The following is a 20,371-nucleotide window of genomic DNA, read 5'->3' on the forward strand; positions in this document are numbered from 1 at the left end:
AACAGTTTGGGGATGGGGAGGAAGCAAGGTGTATTGGATATCCAAAAGTCACTATTTTTGACAGTCATGGCTTTCTTAAAGAAGTCACTTTCAGAGGGAAATTTTAGGAGTAATGAAGAAAGTGGCATGTAGAGCTAGATCTCAGTCTGAGGAGAAGTCCTGGTGCTCTCTTCAAGCTTAAGGTCACTGAACTCAGACTTTAATTGGAGAGACTCAGCAGCTGGGAAGGCCCTGGAGGTGCAAGTTCTACAGATTCCTAGGACTTCAGAGTCTGCCATGCAGGTGACCATCGCCTTAATACACAGCTCTGCAGGCTTTAAAAAATAAATAAATAAATTAAAAAACACAACAAAAATATCTTGTCAGGTTAACTGCATTTTCCAAAGGGTGGCAGCCCTAACTGCCCACAGGATTTGGCAAACTACAAGACAAAGCCAGGCTTTACCCCTAAAGCTTAACAGCAGTTATGTTGCAGAAGCAGCTGCTGCAGAAGGTGAATGTAGTGATGATATTGATGAGATTACTAATTTGTTTAGTAGACGAGGAATGAGGATTCGTCTGTTGGCTGTCATCATCCATCAGCCGTATGTTGCCCCAGGCAGTGGGTATATGCTGTTAGCCTGTTACTAATTTTACTTTGTTTTTTCTCAGCTTAGTTCTTTTCTTTGGTTCATTTCATTCATTTGTTGGGATTGAAAACTAAACAAGAAGGAGGAAAGAAAGCCTGTCGCTACCTCTCTTTGTTTGTCAGAGCAGGTACCCTACAGCTCCTGCCTGCAGCCTCTTCAGTTTGATTTGGCTGTAAGCTGTCAACAAGAGATGCGGTGGCCTATAAGGGAAATGCCTACCAGGGCGTAAGAAGTTTTCTCTTGAAACTGGGGTCTTAGCCATGTTTGCCTTTCAAAATCAGTAGGTGAGAGCTACTTCATCATTGTGTAGTGTTGCACCAGCCTGTGAATGAATTAGTGATGCCCTGACATTGCCGTATCTGCGTGTTAATATATCATGTTGTTGCATGCACCATGACTGTTGTGGGTTTTGTTGTTGATTTTTTGTTTGGTGGTTTGGTTTTGGATTTTCTTCTTTAAATTTCTGAGACATTTAAGATTATGCTACTCGAACTTTTAGTTCTGCAAGGGGTAGGAAGTTTGTGCAAAGGAATTTTGGGGTCAACAGTATTAATTGGAAGCCCATGAAGGGTTTTATCACATAGTGTTTATAGTTTCCCTTTAGGCCAGTTCTAAAGGGGAGGTCTAATTTGTAGCTGCAGACTATTTGACTTGGATTAATTTTTCCAAATTGAGCATCCCTGTCAGAAACGATGTTTAATATTGTACCTAAGAGGTCAGTTCCCACTGTTGTAATTAAACCTGTACAATAATGTTGTCACACTCTTTTCATTCAAAACATACTTGGTATTGTGGTTATGAATATCTTCAGGGTCTTTTCCAGGTAGAGAAAAGATAGGTAAAAGGGCTCTAAGGCAGTTTGAAATGTATAGGCTTTGTTGCAGTGTCTCATTTTTTTTTCATCCTAATACTTCTTCTACTGATTTTTAATGTCACTGACCACGGTTTTAGGTATTTGCTGAGCTTTGCAGTAACTTTGAAAAGTACTAAGGAGTCTTTCACAGGGAAGTGAAGTTGGTGGTACTATTGCTATGGAAGACATCATGTGTGAATTTGAAAGAAATGTATTTTAAAACTTCACAGGAAATAGGTATTAGTAGGTAGTGGAGAAAATGTTTTGTGGCTATACTGTTATATTCTCTTAAGCTTTCCCCCATTTCCTCTGCCAGTGAAGAGTAATTTGTGGCCTCCCTTCTTCAACCTTGTGCTCGTCATGGTGTACATAACTGCTTCCTACTTAAGTGGATGGTAGTGGTGGTAAACTTTTAGGAATGTACTGACAGTGACTTTGCTGGACCCTATTGACCTTCTGGGTGTGAGGTTGGTCTGTTCTGCTTCCTTCCCAGTGATGGGGGGACTTGCCAGCTTGAGCAACAGCTTCCAAGATCCCTTTTCTGACTTCCTGCCTGTTGCTGCACCCCAGGAGGGATGAGATCTCCCTCAGACCAAGTCCTGGAAAAGTTTGCAAGTGAGATGTTAGGGGTGGGTGGCTTTCACTAGTGCCTCCTGGGTACAGTGACTCTGGCTGATGACGAGTCTCTTAAGCATCAGTGCAGACTTACCTCTTCCTTACAACCCCTGCCTTTCTCCAAAAATGTCTGAGGTTATTTATAGTAGACATCACAAAACAAGTGCTTACTATGATCATACTAAGCAAGTGCAGAGTAGGATTGGACAAGCTCCAAGGGGATTTCAGGGAATAAAGAAGTGAATCTTGATGAAATAACACCTTTTTTCTTTTTTATTTTTTTTAAATCCACCTGCAAACAAAGGAATTCTACTAATATTCTTGAAATAGCAGCTTTCTAATCAAATCTTTTTATCAGACTGATGTCTTGGTAAGCCGCAAGTTGAGTAGAGGAATGACTTTGGGCAGACTTGAGAATTCCGAGACCCTAACTTTGAAAACTTGTTAATTTAATCAGCTCCCCATATGTAAACAATTTCAGCATGCTCTCTGGGTAGCTTTTAAAATTTATTTTTAAATACAATTGTTGATGCATATCTAGCATAGTTTTATTTTGCTATTTTTAACCACTTTCTTTTGCTTGCATGAGTATTGCTTGATGCTTTATTCCAGATTATACTGAACTCCAGACAGGGGAAAACTATCTACAGAAAATGTTTCCAGTAGCAATGAAGTAGCAAATCCTCTCAGGGATCAGTGAGGCATAAAGTGAGAGCAGAGGATGGGCAGAAGAACTAGGCTACTGCTCATAAGTTAGCATTGGTGGCCACTGAAACTTCCCTCCCTGTTGAAGCTGTTAGTAGCAAGTTATGGCATGAGATAAGCAACATGATCCTCCTCAAGCAAAGAATTTCCTTGCATGTCCCTTAGCCCTGTATTTGGGACAGTTGGGTGCAGTTCTTAAGCTCGGTGTTACCATTGCAATGCCTTGATAGATACTTATTTTTAAGCTGATGTCAGAAGGAAGTCTAACATTACATGTTAGATGTGTCTATGTTTGTAACATTGAAATTTGAGATGGAGAGAGCACTTTTGTGGAATCATAGAATCATTTTGGGTTAGAAAAGACCTTTAAGATTGAGTCCAACCATAAAACTTTTCAGCACGCCACAAGAATAAACAACATTCTTGGACTCTGTGAGGGAAATTGCTGGCTATTGGGTTTGCCCTTACATTTTTATAGTCGTGAAAGTGTCCAGGTGCCTTGTGATTTTCTTGTCTAAAGCTTCAAATAGGAGATTTTTCAGCTGAATGTGTGGTGATGATTATGATGAGATCCTTTGTGGTATCTCATAAATTCCTGAGGTGAAAAGAGGTTTTGCTGTGTAGGAACTCATCATGATAGTTTGTTTTTAAATAGGCAGGAGTAAAGTTAGTGTGTTTTCCATCTTTCTTTTCGACTGATTTCTGTGGGGAAGGAAAACTATCACGAAGTGATGAGAAATGTGAGAACCCTTTCTGTAAAATCCCACCATTAAAAGACAGCAATATTTTGAGTACTTCCAGCTAGTTACAAGTCTTTTATCAAAGTGTTGTTTTTGCAATTTTTTTCTGTGCTCTGCATGTGTGTCTGTGTACTTAAACAGCAAATTATAACGGCGAGGGAAGAAAGGCATCCTTCAGTAGGTAGCAGCACAGAGCTGGCTGTTTGTACATGCTGGGGACTGCAGGGTCACATCCCGGACCACTTGGGGAGGTGAGGGGAAAGGAAGGCAAAGGGGAAAACCAGTAGAAGGAGGAAAAGTAAAAACAAAGGAAGAGAAGCAATGGGTGCAGGAGGGTTTGCTTCTGTTAGCGATGCCTCCAACAGCAGTGGTTGTACCCAAAGGATCCTGAGCAAGGGCAGTATCTCTTTAAAAGCAGTAGGGGGTTGGAGCTGGGGGAGTGCTCACAGCAGTAAGTATAACACAGCTGTGCTCTGTTTATGCTTAGGCTACAATAAAAAAGCTATAAAATGTGAGATGTCATAGCTCCACTTTGCTTTATTTATACTATTTCCTCTGAGCTCTGTCACACTGCACATTCATCTGCTAAGTTGCAGCAAGAATGGAGATTAAAATATCACAGCTCAAAATAGGAGTCAAGCGGAAGGAGATTCATCATAGCCCTATTAAAAAATATGTAAATATGGGAGTGAAGTCATTTTAAAGCTGTATGGCTCTCCTCCTTAGTGGGCTGGGAAAAGCTGTGAGTGATGTGCTGTGCAAGTGACAGATTTATGGGACTTGTTCGTCTTTCTATTTTTCACTCCATCCCACCAAAATACTTTTAAGATTAAAAATATCAATTTGCATTGCAAATTTTCTCTATGCTATATATAATATATATATATATATATAAAATAAGGTTTTCTTCTTAACCATTGCTTAAACTAATAATGGAAAGAAATATTATTCCTGATTAAAAAGGGTCAAAAGCATGGTCTGATGTTGAACTTTCAGTAGACAAGATTTGCCATTCTAGAGTGTTTTTTCACCCAGAGTCCTTGGAGCACTCGCCAAGGTTATGTCAAGGCTCTCATGCCCTCCGAGATACAGGCCTGCCTTACTCTCCATACACAAAAGTACACTGAATACTTGGAGCTGCAGTTCTCATAAATGCCCTGTGGTACCCAAACTACAGTATTTATAATGGAGGTTTGTTGCTTTTCTTCCCTGCAACTATTTTGAAAATGGAGCTGGGGTAGGAACTCTCTAGTCCAAAATTCTGATTGCTTTCCGTAAGTGCTGTGCAAAGAAAGCTCCCTCCGCTAGCAGGAGTAATGCGTCTTTGAACTTTGCAGTGAGTCTGTGGTCTTTGGTGTGGTCAAATTTGGGTATGAGTTTTCCCCTGGAAGAACAAAGCACAGATGTTACAAGATATTTGAGAAATGAGGGATTTTAATTAATACCCTGAAGATACAAGAAAGCCACCAAAATATTTCACCAGTGTTCAGTTCTGAAACCTGTTTTTGAATAAAGGAGGTGAAATGTGCTGCTACTAAATGGAGCTGTGTTTTGTAGGTCAGTGTGGGTAGAGTGCAAAGAGAGGGAAGCCAAAGGAGAGTGCTGCTGTGCTTTCTGGGTATTGCAGTGTGAGCTGAAGGGCTGTAGGAAAAGCTGGAAACTTGTTGATGCGAAGTGACCAAGGCAAAGCAGTGACTGTGTCTGTATGACCTTGGTAGCCATTTAGTTGGCCTGCCCTTGAGGAAGAATTTTATATGTCTGTCCATCCAAATAGGATCACTGTTCAGCTTTTCATCAGCAACTAAACAGTAAGGAGAAATTTCCTCAAAAGGAGGGTTCAAAACTTATCATCGAAGGTGGCTGAGAAATATTAGCTTTCCTCTTCTGTCTTAAATGATGGTATAAAACTACCAGAAGCTAACAAAACTTAATTGACTGACATCCTTAGAAGTTGGTGCTTTGTAGATAAACAAAGATTCAACTGAGCAAGACCAGATCACCCATCTGTCCAGTGACCATTTCAAACACAACACAGAACCAAAGGAGTAAGGCTGCAGTTTAGTCTCCAGTTATCTTATTCCTGGCACTGCCAACATGCCTTATAGCTTGTGCAAGATGAAGTGCTAGTGCAAGTGGAATGTTGCTCACTAAGAATGGGACTAAACCAACCTACTTCTTACAGCACTTGGTTTATTTCCTGAAGTGGTGGCTTTCCTGATCATGAATTTCACCCTGTTTTCTGCTTGGGTGTGTTGGCAGAAATAAGGAGGAGTGGCCTTGGCTTTGGGTGTCTGGTTTCTTTGTTTCTTTTTTCCATTTTTTTTTCCTTTGATGCTATGAAATTCAGGGAAAGTCAGTGATTTTTACTACTCCAGTATGTGGTTTTGGGGTCATCCTGAGATGTTATTGATTTATTCCTTAACCTATTATTGCCAACAGAAAAAAAAAAAGACAGATGTTTCCTTCATAAGCTACTTCTGTGCCATGCATGTTTGAGCATTGCTGCTTCTGGCTGAGGGCAGTTACCCCTGTACTTTTGAGTAGTTTAACCTGAGAAGAGCTGTGGATACAGGATGCTAATGCCCTTCAATCAGAAGAGTAGTTGGTTGTCTCTTTAAGAAGGTGTTAATGGTATCACAGTTTATGGTATGAGTATCCAGGAAATGCTTTGCATTTATGAACACAAAACTTTCTCTATACTGGGTGCATTGGTACCCTGCTGAGTTCATCAGTATGGTGTTTATCCCAGTGTCCTTGCTTAGTATGGAATGAAGGTAAAGTGGACTTGTGGAGACTGGGGTTTTGTTTTGTTTGTGTGCTGTTTTGGCATATCAGCATACACTTAATGACTTGATAACATTAGCAAGTACACCTGTATTTTCTTAATGCAAATTTATTCTTGTAAACAAAAAGCTATAAAAATGTAATTGAGCTTAACACAGTCAAAAAGAAGCACCTGTTGGTGGTAGGCTACTTGCAAATGGTGATGCTCCTCCTGGGTCACTTGTCCTTGTTTTTTTTTTGGTTTTTTTTTTTTTCCCTTCTGTTTGGTTTTGCTTCAATCAAATGATGAATTATTTGGCAGAAGAACTAAGAATGACATATTTCAAGATGCAGTACGATTTATAAGCCCGAATCTTGTTTCAAAATGACTTGGGAATAATTTGGCTTGTTGGCGAAGAAAATAGTTTTGGACAAAAAAGTGCTGTGTAATATCTTTTTTTTTTTATTGGTGGAATTTATTGTCTAAGCTGCAAAATTTCGGAATGTATATAATTTCATTTAGCTGATGTTTTACTTGATCTGTGTTTTTTGAAGAAAGGTATTGATCACATCATGACAAAAGGCAATAATTTCAATATTATGATATTTACTCAGCAGTGGGTCTTTTGATGGGGACCTAGTAAGTCCTGTTGAATTTCAGGGTCCAGACAGGTTTGGAAAAACATCTGTCCTTCCATTAAAATGGTGGTGGAGAGAAAGCTCATGAACTGAAATGGCATTTCCGAGGGATTCTCATCACTCTGAAAAACAGACACAACTCATGCTTTCTCAAGTCAATCAGATTCTTAGTTCCTTCCAAAATCCTACCTACCCCTGGCACTTTTAGAGTATGTATCTGACCATACAAGTGACCTGAAGTATTGCATTTGTTCTGTATGCAGTGCTGTGAAGTTAAATGCTTGAGAACTGTAACTTTTTTCTTGTAATCAATTGATTTTTCTATACGCATGATGAATTTTTAAGAATAAAATACTGGTGTAACATTAACATGGTTAATAATAATTGTTATTGCAAAATTCTAAGAATGAAAGTCTTAACAGGTTGATTATAAATAGACATAAATATCAGTGAGTTCTGACAGATTTAAGTCATGTAATTCTGTGTACATATATAACATCATAGGGCTGTCTTATTGATTGATTGGATTTACATATGAAATCATCAAAGTATTATGCAAAGTTTAAGAAGTGCAGCTATGATACATTTGGTTAAAATTGGAAATTAACTTTGGAATTAGTTCCTAAATTTGAATATCTTAGCCCAGGCAAGAATGTGATTAATTATTTGGGAGTCTTTTAAGAAAGTCTTAGAACTGCAAATTCAGTTGATTATGAGAACCTGATTTGAGCTAAGCTATATTGACAGGTTTTATGATCTAACCTAGTTCTGGGTTGCCCACAGTAATCTGTCCAGTTGATATGACCCGCAGCTGTTTTCTTCTTTGTTTTAATCCAGGTGAGAAAATACTAGGTGAAAAGTCAGCATTGCTACATGTCTCTTCCTTGCTAGCAATGCCAGTTTGCAGCCAGATGCAGTACAGCTGCGCTATGCTGAATACAGGTAATCCAGTGAATCCACAAAAGGATTAATATTTACAAAACATAAGGCTCTCCCAGGCACACTATATCAGTTTGGTAAATATGGAAGACTATTAATGCTTGACAATACAACAGGGTAACTAATTTGCTATCAGTTACATTTTAATGAGAGTGTTTCCTAATGCCAATTGGTTGACACTGATGCTTCACAGCCTTTATAGCATTTATTCAGCATATTTAGTAACAGTCTTAATACTTGCTAGACTGAATATCAAAATTGCTGCTAATGCTGACCTGATTAATTTTTTAAAAAAGTAAACAAGAATAATTATTTTTAAAGATATTTTTACAGTTAGCTTTTTGTTTTGCAAAGCAGCAAATTCACACAGTACTATTGATCTTGTGGATGCTTTTAAATGGACATATTAGAATATTTTTACCCATTTCAGTAGTTTTTCTCTCTTTAAAGTAATACACCTTTAAAATTATCTAAACTACCATTGGTTAATAATTCTCAAAATAGCTGCTCTGTTAATGCACAAGTTAGAACCACAAAAATAAAACTATACAACTTTCACTTTTTATAGAAAACTTTTCACTTTGAGACAATTGCTAAATCTGATTTCCCCTATAAGTACAGTTGCATCAAAAGATGTAGAAAAATGTAATAAGTTTTCTGAACATTTTGGAATGGGTACATTAGCAATTAAAAAGGTCACAATTTGCTTTTGACTTTTCCAAAGTAAGTGCCAGTTAATTGTTCCTGTAATGCTGCCATGCTTTGACAGCACCAGAAAAATCTCATTCCCTCCTCTGTTCTGTTTTGAAGGCTCTAAGATTGTTATTACTGTCCTGTTACCATGCATGAATTTTTCTTTCTGAACCAGTTGTATAAAGCATAAGGCTGTTCTGACTGTGGATATGTCTGTTGCTCAGAAGAGCTAGAATACCTATGTTTACCGGTTAGTGTTTTAGTTAAGTGAAGCCATCTGCTTTCATATGATTCACAAGCTCTTGTGACTTCTTAGACAGGAAGAAGGAGGGCTGTCTTTTGTTGCCTCATTCTCTGCCTCTAGGAATTACAGGTGCTTTTGTTTGGTACATTGTATATTTGGCTGGTGATGAGGTGGAGACCATGCTCTGTCTACAGTTAATATGCATCTCTTGCATGACAGGTTGCAGGTCAGCTGGTCTTGCTTCCTTCCTGAAGCCTTCTCTGCTATCGGAGGTGGCCTCCTGTACTTAGTCATTAGCTCAGTCTTTCACAGAATGACAGTTTTTTGCAACCTCTTCTCTTTTGTTTACCTTTGGTTGTATTAATTAGTAGCTTACATCTCTTTTCCTGTTTGTTTAGTTGCACTGGAATCTCTTCCCTTGTCCGTGCTACCAACCTTTGTAGAAATGAGCAGCACATACGTGCAAATTCTGTTTCCTTCCAACCCTCTTTTGTGCAGTTTATATGTGGATGGCTCAGATGAGGGGCTGTAAGTCATTCTCAAGCCACTAGACATGATCCAGCCCTGTATATTTCTGCATCTTGTGTTCTAATACCATAATTACTTCCATATTATATATTTTACTGTGGGTCTCTGCTGGCTACCCACAAAAATTAACTGAATAATAAGAGCAAGCAAAGAAGCTGAACTGGAAGCTTCAGGCTTGTGGAGTTGGCATCTGAGTCAATAAACGGGTCAATTTTCTTTTTTTTTGATGTATTTGCTGTTCCCATAAGCAGGAAAGAACATGCCTCTCTCGTTAGCTTTTGAGGTAGGCTTGCTAGCCATAATTGAGGAACTGCAGGCAGTGGTGGAGCAACTGGTCATAAAAGTAGATAGAATAAATTCTTCTGGTGCCTGAAGCTGCCTGGCTGCTGTCCCACCACTGCCCAGGAGCACCTTTGTTTAAATTGTGAGATCCTGTAGCGACCACACATCAGTTTGGGGACCACACAGATGTGGGTTCCTTGAATGCAGCAAGTGATGTTTCTGATCAAACCAGAGGGTTACAATGTGGGTCCATACAGCAGTTAGTGAGGATGATCTGTGGGGAGGAGAATCTTTTCGAAATACAGCTCTGCAAAATTCAGTAGAGAAAATGAAGTAAATGACATTACACACTACTCTACCTGCAACCCCTGCAGGGACAGTGAGTTTACACTTAAATTTACAGCTTCCGAGGATAATGAGGAGCAGTAACTACATGACTGTGCCCTGGAGAAAGAAAGAAAAAAAAACAAAGATAATGTACTACTTACTAGCTACCCTAACGATGGCTAGGAGACAGTATGCTATTAGTCTTACCTTGTGCAACAGTTTATTGAGAGAGAGGCTCTCTGCCTCTCTTCCTCTTACTCTCAATAGAGTCACAGTTGCATTTTCTCATTAACTAAAACAGGATAGATAAGAAGATAGATCATTCCTTTGGATATGGTGGTGTGGGATTTTTTTTCGTTGTCCAGAAAACATCACAGTTATGTTTCAGGGAATAAATAGAGTGAGAGTAAATCTCAACTGAATTTGTTTAGCTGGAGGAGTTTTCACTAGCAACATGGGAACGCAATGTCAGATTGTAAAAATAAGCAAATAAATACAAATAAAGCTGCTATTCTAGTTCAGGAATCTTTTTTTGTTGTTGTTGTTTTTAAGTGACTGTGTTTAAACTTTAAATATTTTATTGACTTTTTTCCTACTGCAGTTTTGCTGGTATAAAAAGATGAGTAGGAAAATATTATGTAAATAACTGGGTCAACTTTCTAGTGTTGCAAAAGATTGTTCACAGAATATTATGATGCTAGACTACCATGTTACTGTATTTCTTAGATTACACTTGTTACTTGGATTTAATATCTTGATTCAAAAAATGCTTAATGCACTTCATTGTAATATTACTAGGAGTTGTAACAATGTAAAGTATTTATTTGAATTGCAGTAATTACTTTAAATCATTGTCTCTTATTAATAAAAGTCCAAAGACTTTTAACATCAATGGGAATCTTTTTACCAACTTCCAAGATTTGGACCCTGCCCTATGAGTATATTGAGATATATTCTTAATGCTATTGGTTATGCTACTGTTCACTCTGATAATCATCATAATTTATAGATTCATCACACTTGCCTATAATTAAACTTTATTTTCAGAAGTATGATGGTAATTGGATTTCTCAGTTAAGACAACTGCTGACATCAGTGCAAGAATAAGAGCACAGAGTGAGGATCCTTGAAGTCAGATAACACGAGTTCGGGGCTAAATTTCAGAAAGGTCTGAAATGTGAGAGGAGCAGTGGTATCCAGAAGCCCATGGAAAGTGTGGGAGGGAGTGTATTGTCTTAAAGAGGAGCTGTGAGGGACCTACTGAGCAGGGAGCAGTCTGCAGTGAATGAGCTCTGAAAATGTGTGTTGTTAACTGCCCCTCAGTTGGGTGCTGTGCTCTTTTATGGGGGCAAAAGCCATGATTCACTGTGACAAAAAAAAAGGGAGCACTGGGGTTTCATGGAAATAATGATATTTCAAGGATGGAGTACTACACAGTATTTTTCTTCCCCAAATTACAGGTTAAGCACCCAACGGACAGCTGAGCATATTGTGAAAATACATGGGTGCTGGGGATCACTGCCTCTTGCAGAAGCCAGATGCAGTCCATCAGCTGCTTAGTGGTGTTTTGCTTTTAGTGTGAAGTGGCTCACATGGAGTTGCGGCTTTGTCGGTCCCAGTGGAAGGGAGCATGGTGTCCCTTCTCAGAGGCCCTGTCGCCTGGCTCTGATCTGGGCTTCTGGACAGCTCCTCAAAGGGGTTCAGATAGGTTCGTTAAAGAATGCTGATATTTTGGCTGGAGTAAACGTTTTACAAATGTGTTTTCAGTCATTTGAGAAAGTAGCTTAGGATTTGGAGGTTGTGTTGTGCTTGTTCTGGTCCTGTTTCTTTTTTGTGAACCACCCAGATTTCTTGCTTGAGTGGACTGAGGGCAGAATTATGTCCTCAATACTGATCGCTGCTGCTTTTGTGAGGAAACAGGTGGCATCAAATCTTCCCTACAGGAACCATCAACTTTAGGTGCAGTAAATTGCATTTGCTCAGAACTGCAGCAAACATCTTTCTCAGCAGGGAGTGAAAAAGCATGGAATCACAATATGTGGTTCAGGATTCTAACTTCTTGAGCTTGCTGGGATGAGGCAGCTACAGAGAACTGTGTAAAACCAGAAGTGGGTAAACTTGTTTGATTAAATGAGCATCTTGAATTTTTATGATATGGTCAAAATATAAATAAAGTTAAGAACAAAACTCAGAATCTTTCATTTAAACATATACTGCTCCATTTTAGCTGTTCAGAAACAGGCAAAAGGGTACCAGTGTTACAATTGATTAATACATTAACTAATACAACCCAGAGGCCAGTGTATGTTGGAAGCCTCACCCTCTGTGCTGATCAGGGAAGACACGGGCTGTTACACCCTTCAAGCAAGGAAGTCTCTGCTCTTTGCTCTAAGCTGTAGCTGTGCTTATGCTTTGACATCCCTAGTCCAGTACCCAGCGTGTTGGCCAAAAGAGAAGCTGTCATACTAACATGAGTCAAGAACAGCCTCTCTTGCAATGCCTCTAGCCTGGAAACGGAGAGAATATTTAAAATCTCATGAGAGAGAGCTTGTCCTCATAAGCTCTCCTCTGTTATGAAGATGTGATGGTTGAGTGAGCTATGGGAATGGACAGGCAGTTTTCTGCAGGAAGTCTTGGAACAGAAAATGCCCATGCCCAGCAGTGAATGGTTTGGGTTTCTAATCAAAGGGGTGCTCACATGAGACCGGAATTGCTCAGAAGAACAGAACCAGGCCCTTAAATTGTTCTAAGTTTGTGTACTGAGAAAATAGCAGGAAAGAGATACAGCAGAGACAGATAGCTTTCTGATCATAGCCATTAGTAATTTGGAGGTATGCTGCCATTAAATGCCCAAAGTGTTTTGTCCTGTCTGGTGTTGCTGCCAGACAGTTGCTTCTCTGGGAACAATCCCCTGAGGACCAGCTTTCTCAAGCGGTGACATGTTCCTGGTGATTAGGTCAGTGCCATTGCAGCTGAGTTTCAATAACTTGTATTTGGACCAAATGCAGTGATTTTATTTGTTTATTTATTTATTTTAAAACATGCTTTACACTATGGCTGTATATTTGCTAAAGCTGGGATGAGTTGGTGGCTTCTGGATGCTTCTGGGAACAAAAGCAAAGGCAGCTGATCTGTACAAATTTGGTGAAAGCAGAAGCTGGTTCCATGTAACAGCGTCCAGGTACTCCTGTCAGTGCGGAGACAAATCTGCGTGTTTGGGTATGCAGTCATCTGGCTCCACTCACTTCCTGGGACTTCTTTTCTTCAAAGCCTTTAATCCAGGGTGACAGATAAGGACAAGTGCATATTTACTACAGACCTACCTTCCCTGTCAGTAAAGACAGGCAAGAAGTTGTCTGCAATGGGATTCTTCCTAGCATGGGATATTTTCCCCACTGTTAATTGTTCTGTAAGCTAGTAAAAAAGTGTAATGTTGAAAATGGTAATGTTTCTGGATAGGTGCCATGCTTACAGATTAATTTAAGAATATATTTTGGTTATGAGGAAAGATCAAATATCTTAGTGATTTGCTGCTGTCACCAGTACCCAGCATCAGTAAGGAGTTGAATTTAGAGGAGCCTTCTCTTGTGACTGCCTTTTCTTTAAAAGCATGTTAAGTTCAGCATGCAAAATACTGTGGGAAAGTTGGCTTTCATCCATTGACACTGTTTAACATTCAGGATTTATGATAGTTTCTTGTGTGTAAACACAATAGGCATTTTATAAATTGGATTGTTCATAGAGTAATATAAGACGTAAATGATATTGTTCCGACTGGTTACATTATATAAAACATATAACCAGCTGCTGAATTGTAGCATAGAGGCCTGTCATGCTATCTTTCTTATGTACTGTGGCCGAGGTGCATCATTTATGTAACTTCATTTACTCTAACAGCTTAGTTTTGGAAATATTATTGCACATAGTGGCTATGAGAAGGAGTACCTACATTCTGCTTTGCCAAAGGCTGTAATGGCAGTTTTCCAGAAGCCTTGAGATCTGCATGTGATTTGCATAAAGCATATCATGTTTGCACGTCTTCATCTCAGATAAATGTATGCTAATAAGATATGTATTAACTAGATGGATGTATACTAATATTATTAGTTTCATCAGTAATCATTCCGTGACTTGTGTTTTCTATGCAGCGTGCCAGCATTTGTAACCATCGTGAAATGTTTAATTCAGAATTATTTGGGGGGGGGTGGTGTTAGGCGGAGGTAGGGGAAGGTAGAAGAAGTGGTGGTGTTATGTTTTCTCAGGTATTAAACAAAACAAAAAAAAGCAAATACGTGTTTGACTGACCAAGGCAAACCTGATCTGCAGCCACTGTGCGTGAGGAGCACATTAGTAAAAAGATGATGAGCATGTAGCTGACACCAGTATCTGCGAAATAATCTCTTTCCTGTAGTGCAAACTAGGAACGGCATTATCTGGCCTTTCTAAAGGGCATTTTAGCAATATCCCTGTGTTTCAATTCCTGTCTGAAGAGTGGATCAGCAAGCAGCAATCAGGAGACATGGATTCGAGGGAATGGGCAAAGTGTCTAATGACTAAATGCAATGATTAGTGAAGGTAAGATCCAGACAGGACTGTAATCCCCAGAACAACCAATATAACTTTTTTCTTTCCAAAGCTTGTTAATACCTTGCCCTTTTAATTATCCTAGTATTAGCGGGAAGTGCCATCTTCTACCTGGTGCTCATTACTCCATCAGATGCATTAATTTAGATACTTGTGAACATATAAACCAGGCTTCTGAACAAGAGACTTCTTTATTTCTTTTATACACATTTTTATGATTCTCTGGATATTTCTGTTTTATAACCAGTTCTGAAATGTGCTGTCTTCAGCTGCACAGTGTGCAGACCTGGGGTCTGTTAAAGATGTCCAGTCTGGATCTCATAGCTCTTGTGACAAGGAGGGCTGGCAGTCCTGCTGCAGGTAGGAGATCCATAGAGGCATCAACCTACAAGTGGATCCCCATTGCTGGCTGCTGTGATCTCGAGGGGCTGATAGAAAACTCAGCAGCTTCGCCTGGAAGGTTTGCTTTTTCCCTTCATCCAAAACTTTTATCATGTTAAGAAAGTAAGAAGGAGCTAACTGGTCCTACCTTTTTACAGTTCTGACCAGCAATTTGAACAGCCTTGGGATAAAAAGGAATAGAAGGAAAAGAGAAGAGAAGCAGCAGGGGTAAGCTGTGGAAAGAGGGAGTTAAAGCAGTTGAGAGAAGTCCTAGGGAATAAGTGAAAGAAATATATATGCTTGTTAAGCTCCTGTGGTTTCACAGACTTTGTCATCTAAGACTTATCTTACCTTTGAGCACTCACTGTTACTTTTTACTCACTGTTACTTTTTCTTATTCGACCCCCCACTCTCCATCCCTCCAACTGCATGGGTTTTGTCCTCCCAGGCCTTTTGGGGTGATGGTAGTTGTGATTAATGCTGTGAATTGTTGGCATTTGCTGCAAAAAGTAATGTTGATTTCAACATGGATTGTAGAGCCTTGTTTCAGTTCATTTACCATTTTGGCTTTGAAAATTCATTTGGCATTGATAATGTGAACAGAGCAATTTTGCTGACCTTTTTTTGCATTCCTGGTGTGAGAAATGGTTCTTTCTGAATTTAATATTTGATTTGTAAAAATGACTTGTAACTGAAAAGTTTCCTCATAGCTCTTCCTAATCAAATCTTAAATGGATAATTTTTTGTGGTTTTAGTTATTTTTGATGTAGTGTCTTTTGTTCTTACTGATGTGAGGGCAAAACTAGAAAAGAAATGTAGCTCTTCTAAAAACCAGGAACAATACAAACAATGAGATTTTGATGCATTGTGGAAAGCTTGATCTATCTAGGATCCAGGGAAGGCATGAGGCATGCAAGTAACAGTTTTGCTGAGACACTATGGAAGTGTGTTCAAGTTTAATTTTGTTTGCCTTTCTGCAAATTGGAGGAAGGGAAGGTCAAGAATTTGTGTTTCTGAGGCTTTTTCTTTTTAAAGAATCCCTTATTGCAAGCATGTAGGGAAATACCTGATTATTTTCTCATATGCTCAGTGAGGAGGACCACCAATTCATACTTATCTTGGCTGCTGGAAGATAGCTGTTTACATCACATTTTGGGTTAAAGGGAAGATTTTGGTATGAAGCTGAGCTTTGTACAGAGTAAAAACCTGTTGCTCTTTAATAAATGCCCTTTTTGAGAAGGTTTCCTTTTTTTTTTCAGATAGTGGTTATATTTTAAGTAGTTACTTCACTTACAGAGGGGTTAAAATAAGCTGAGAGCTAGTCAACGGTCTTACCCATTCTTCATGTGCCTGTTTGTGATCCTCTACATACTGATACATACGTAATCTGCAAGAACTTCTTTGACCACAGGATCATATGGGGAGAAGTAAATTTATGAGGTTTTGGTTTTGTTTGTTTTTTTTTTCTTTCCTCAGCATTTTCTATAAAGGTGTTGTGATTAAAGGGAAAACTGCACAATGGCTTTTGATAGGCAGTGCCTGTATGGTGGCACAGAATCATGGTGATAAGTGACTCAGTGAAAGATCATTTATTAGGGTCAGCTGTAATCCTTATCCCACCCATGACACTGCCCTGAGACATAGTCTACCTTCCTCATGGAAATGGCTCCCTGCTACTTTCCACCTTCTTGCACTCACCTTTATGTTACATTTCTGCATTGCCTTTAATACATAGGGGTAGCAGTTGTTCATCCTTGAGCTGAGGTTCATTAATTTACAGGTGACTGAAGAGCTGCTGTATTGAATTTGTTTGCCTCTGGAAGATACTTTCCTAAAATAGAAATGTGAAAAACACATATCTTTTCCTTTTTGGTTTACACAATGTCGTGTATTTTCCCCCAATCTCATATTTTTTCTCTATTTACTGCTCAATATTTCCTTGCATTGCCACTTAAGATAATCATATGTGAATATCCAGTATGTAAATTGAACAATGGACGACTTGGTATCTTTTTTATAAGTCGTGTGCACCTCACACTTTCTTGAAGTTTTCATACCAGGGGGTATGACACTTGAGAACCTTGGGCAAAAATGAATCTTAGGCTAAAATCTTAAGCCCAGGAAGTTTTATGGTGTCTTGCAGAAGCATGTTTTAAGAATTTATTTTTTTCTTTTAATATTCTTTGCTATAATGAGGTGAAAGAACCCTGGTAACCATAATCAGATGCAGTACCTACTACATAGGTAGGAACTCCCAATTTCGTTAACATGCTGACAGAGAACTGTATGTCTAGGAAAGCATCATGCTTGTATGCCTCACACAGGCACACACACATGCATGCAGGAGTTTTCACACAAACTGGAGAGAAAATTCTGCCTTATAACAACGTTTTAATATCCATAGATAACAAGAAAGTTGTGCAGAAGTCTTGTAGGGGACCCTCCTTGTAGTGTATGTACAGGCCTTTCTTTGTATACGGAGAAGGGTGTACCCTCCTGGAAGTCTGGATGGTAAAGTTTGTTGAAGGTGGTAGCAAGGCATGTAACCTTTTGCAGAACAGTATTGCTAGCTTAAGGCTCAGCCTGCATCCCCAGTGGATATGATGTTGCTGTCACTTTACACACTAAATCTTATCAGTGGTTGCTGGCTTTGGATGGGTCTCAAGCTTTACAGCATCATTTCCAAACCTGCCTGATAGACCTCTCTCAGTAGCAGAGAAGTCTCAGCTATGAGCAAAGGAGCATGAGGTAAATGCAGAGGTGAGTTGCAGGACACTCCTGTGAGTGATGCTGCAGCTACAGTGTGAATGCATTGCTTGGATAAGGTAGATCACAGTTCTTGAAAAGATCACACTTCTCTTCAAGATGCTAGGTCAAGGTAACTGTGTTAACCACACATTTGCGGCTTCCAGCTTAGGCAAGAGTCCACTGTTTCAAACCATTATTGTCATATGGTGTACAGGTTTTAAAATGGCCACGTTCAGTGATAGCAGCAGACTTGCTTTCTGTAAGTAGAGTGCAAAAAGTAAACTTTTTGGGGGAGGGGACAAGTTAGTTTAGGAAAATAAAGTATTGATATTCTACTATTCCATAGTAGATAAAATAATAAGCAATAAAAAAAAGAAAAAATATAGTGAGGAAAATTTAAAATTATAGTTGTTCCTATAAAAACTATGGAAGGAAATGAAACTCTTACTGGTATTTCAGTATTGGGTTTGGTTTTGGGTTTTTATTTTCCAATTCCCATGTATTTTTTGGGTTTAGTATAGTAGATTTCATTTGTGGGTTATGTCCGTGTTTTCATTTTTTAATTTAATAGGAAAGAGTAGGAAGAGGCTATTTAGCAGTTTAATAAATAGAGTAAAATGGCTATTCGTAAAACTTAAAATTGAATACTATGTGAAAAACTGAAAGACTCAACCAAATGCAGAAGTCTTTTGTAAAAACTGAAAAACTACACTTGCAAAACCAACATTGTTTTACTCTTTTTTTTCCACCTCTTACTCATCTTGATTATTATTTCTTTTAATCTGTCAGTAAACAGAAATGCAAGACTATTCATAGATTTAGTAAGTCTGAGCTGAGAACCGGGAGATGGCAACATCTATGTCTGTGAAACATCAGAGAAAACGTCAAGGAGTAGCAGGTAGCTGAACTGAAAATTCACCAATATGCAGTAATCAGTAGCTGATGCTCTTGAAAAATACCATGGGATTTGCAGTGATCTCAAGTGGGTGGGACCTCTTTTCTCCAGCAGTGTGAAATAACAATGTAGGAAGAAGATTGGTGCCTTTCAGCGGTGTAGTGGGAGCTCTTTATGATTTCCAGTGATGAAACCAAAGTTAATCTTGGATATTTTTAGGACGTTCTGTGCATATTGTCAGTAAAGAGTTAACAGTAGTTTTTTGGTTGACTGCCTCTAATGCACTTGTGTGGAGGAAGTAGTAAGGAACTTGCATTTCCTCTTGCTTTATCAATGTTTTCTTTCATTTTCATTCATGAAATTCAAAACCTTTCTATTAAAGAACAGCATATAACAGGTCTGCTGCTTTTATTAATATGTCTTCAGAGAATAATGAAAGGAATGGGTGTAACCAGTTGAAATACTGCTCTTGGGCATTCAATAATGGAAGATGAGCAAATGAATTACTTTTCCACTTGGGCTTTGCTAGCTCTTTAGGATGATTCAATTTGAATCTTTTCTACTCTTTAATAGTAAATTCTACAAATGGAAAAAGGTGTTTGCAGATCTAGAGAATGAAATCTCAGCAGCATCACTTGTACAGACTTTTCCATGTGGACATTGTTGGGTAGTTTTTTGTTGGGTTGGTTGTTGGGTTGGTTTTTCTATATTACCTTAGATTAAATCTCTGTGTCAGTGGAATTACACAGTTACTTCAAAGACTATTTCTTTGGGTCATAATTACAGGTATCTGAAATAATGAGGAAGTGGGAGGCCAGGAAGAGAGTAAAGGTCTGCAGTGATTTACAATATTGGAGTGTGAAGAGATGTCTTTGTGCTTTTGTTTCAAAGGTCCAAAATGTGCCAACTTACTTCTGCATTTCCACATGCTCACTGGAACCTGAGCTAACCTTCCCTATCAGCCAGGGTGGGTGTCAGTATATTCTGAGGTATTGATACATTTCTCTTTGTTACAACTTTTCAAGAGGGAATAGTACGTATCTGGGTTTTCAGTACCCTGTTTGTCACAACTCCTCAGCCATTTTGGGTTGGTGAAGATGTAAGATCGATCTGCACTGTAATGGATGTTGGCCATCAGGCACCCGTGAGGGGCTATGGCTTCAGCACTGTGATATCTACGTAGACATCAGGAGCTACTGAAATTACAAAAAGATGACTTGGCTCCATCACAGCCTTGCACCAGCGCAGAAGATGAAGAAATGCTTGTTTATCTAATTGGTGTGGAAGACAGTCCACACCAGTTAAATGGCAACAAAGTGTAATTATTTAGTTTCTTAGCAAGCTTTCATTTCTTTCAGGGTGTATGGATCAGGCAAAATTTCTGGACATGGGACATGTTTATGAGTGTCTGTGATACTTTTTTTTTATTACACCCACCCCACCCCACACCCTCCCCCCCCCCCGCATTTTCCCATAGGTTTGTTCACAGCAACACCCACTGGAGGTAATGAGCAGTGACAGTATCATTGCAACTTTCCCCCTGGGAACCAAACAACATTGGCTTCTGTAAGCAAATGCTGTAAGCAGTGGTTTTCTATGTAAAGGGTGAGATGCTTCTAGTCTCCAACAGCATGTTTTCTGTCAACCAGGAGAAAATGCTTAAATAAAAGAGTCTAATAAACCTGGTCAAAGGGAAGTTGGGGTTTGGTTTACTCAGCTGCTGTAACGGGTTGTGAGGATAACACAGAGTTTAATGCAATATAGTTTATTTTATTCCTGAAGTAGTTTCATCGTAATCCAAGCAAG

The 20,371-nt window shown here is 39.0% G+C and overlaps 1 protein-coding gene across 4 annotated transcripts in view; it reads left to right on the forward strand.

Annotated features, from left to right (window-relative positions):
• Window positions 1-20,371, forward strand: part of SOX5 (SRY-box transcription factor 5) — a 639,441-nt gene that overhangs the window by 104,171 nt on the left and 514,899 nt on the right. The window contains exon 1 of one of the 4 annotated variants that reach the window (XM_061353709.1): window positions 12,935-13,257. The exons of the other annotated variants lie outside the window; for them this stretch is intronic. The gene's annotated coding sequence lies outside the window, so the exon portion shown is untranslated. Of the gene's footprint in view, window positions 1-12,934; window positions 13,258-20,371 lie in introns of those variants that run through there. 4 annotated transcript variants of the gene reach the window in all.

Source organism: Neopsephotus bourkii, unplaced genomic scaffold (assembly GCF_033783945.1).
Source record: "Neopsephotus bourkii isolate Nb327-2 ecotype Australia unplaced genomic scaffold, CSIRO-AGI_Nbou_v1 NB_690, whole genome shotgun sequence".
NCBI classification, from domain to species: domain Eukaryota; kingdom Metazoa; phylum Chordata; class Aves; order Psittaciformes; family Psittacidae; genus Neopsephotus; species Neopsephotus bourkii.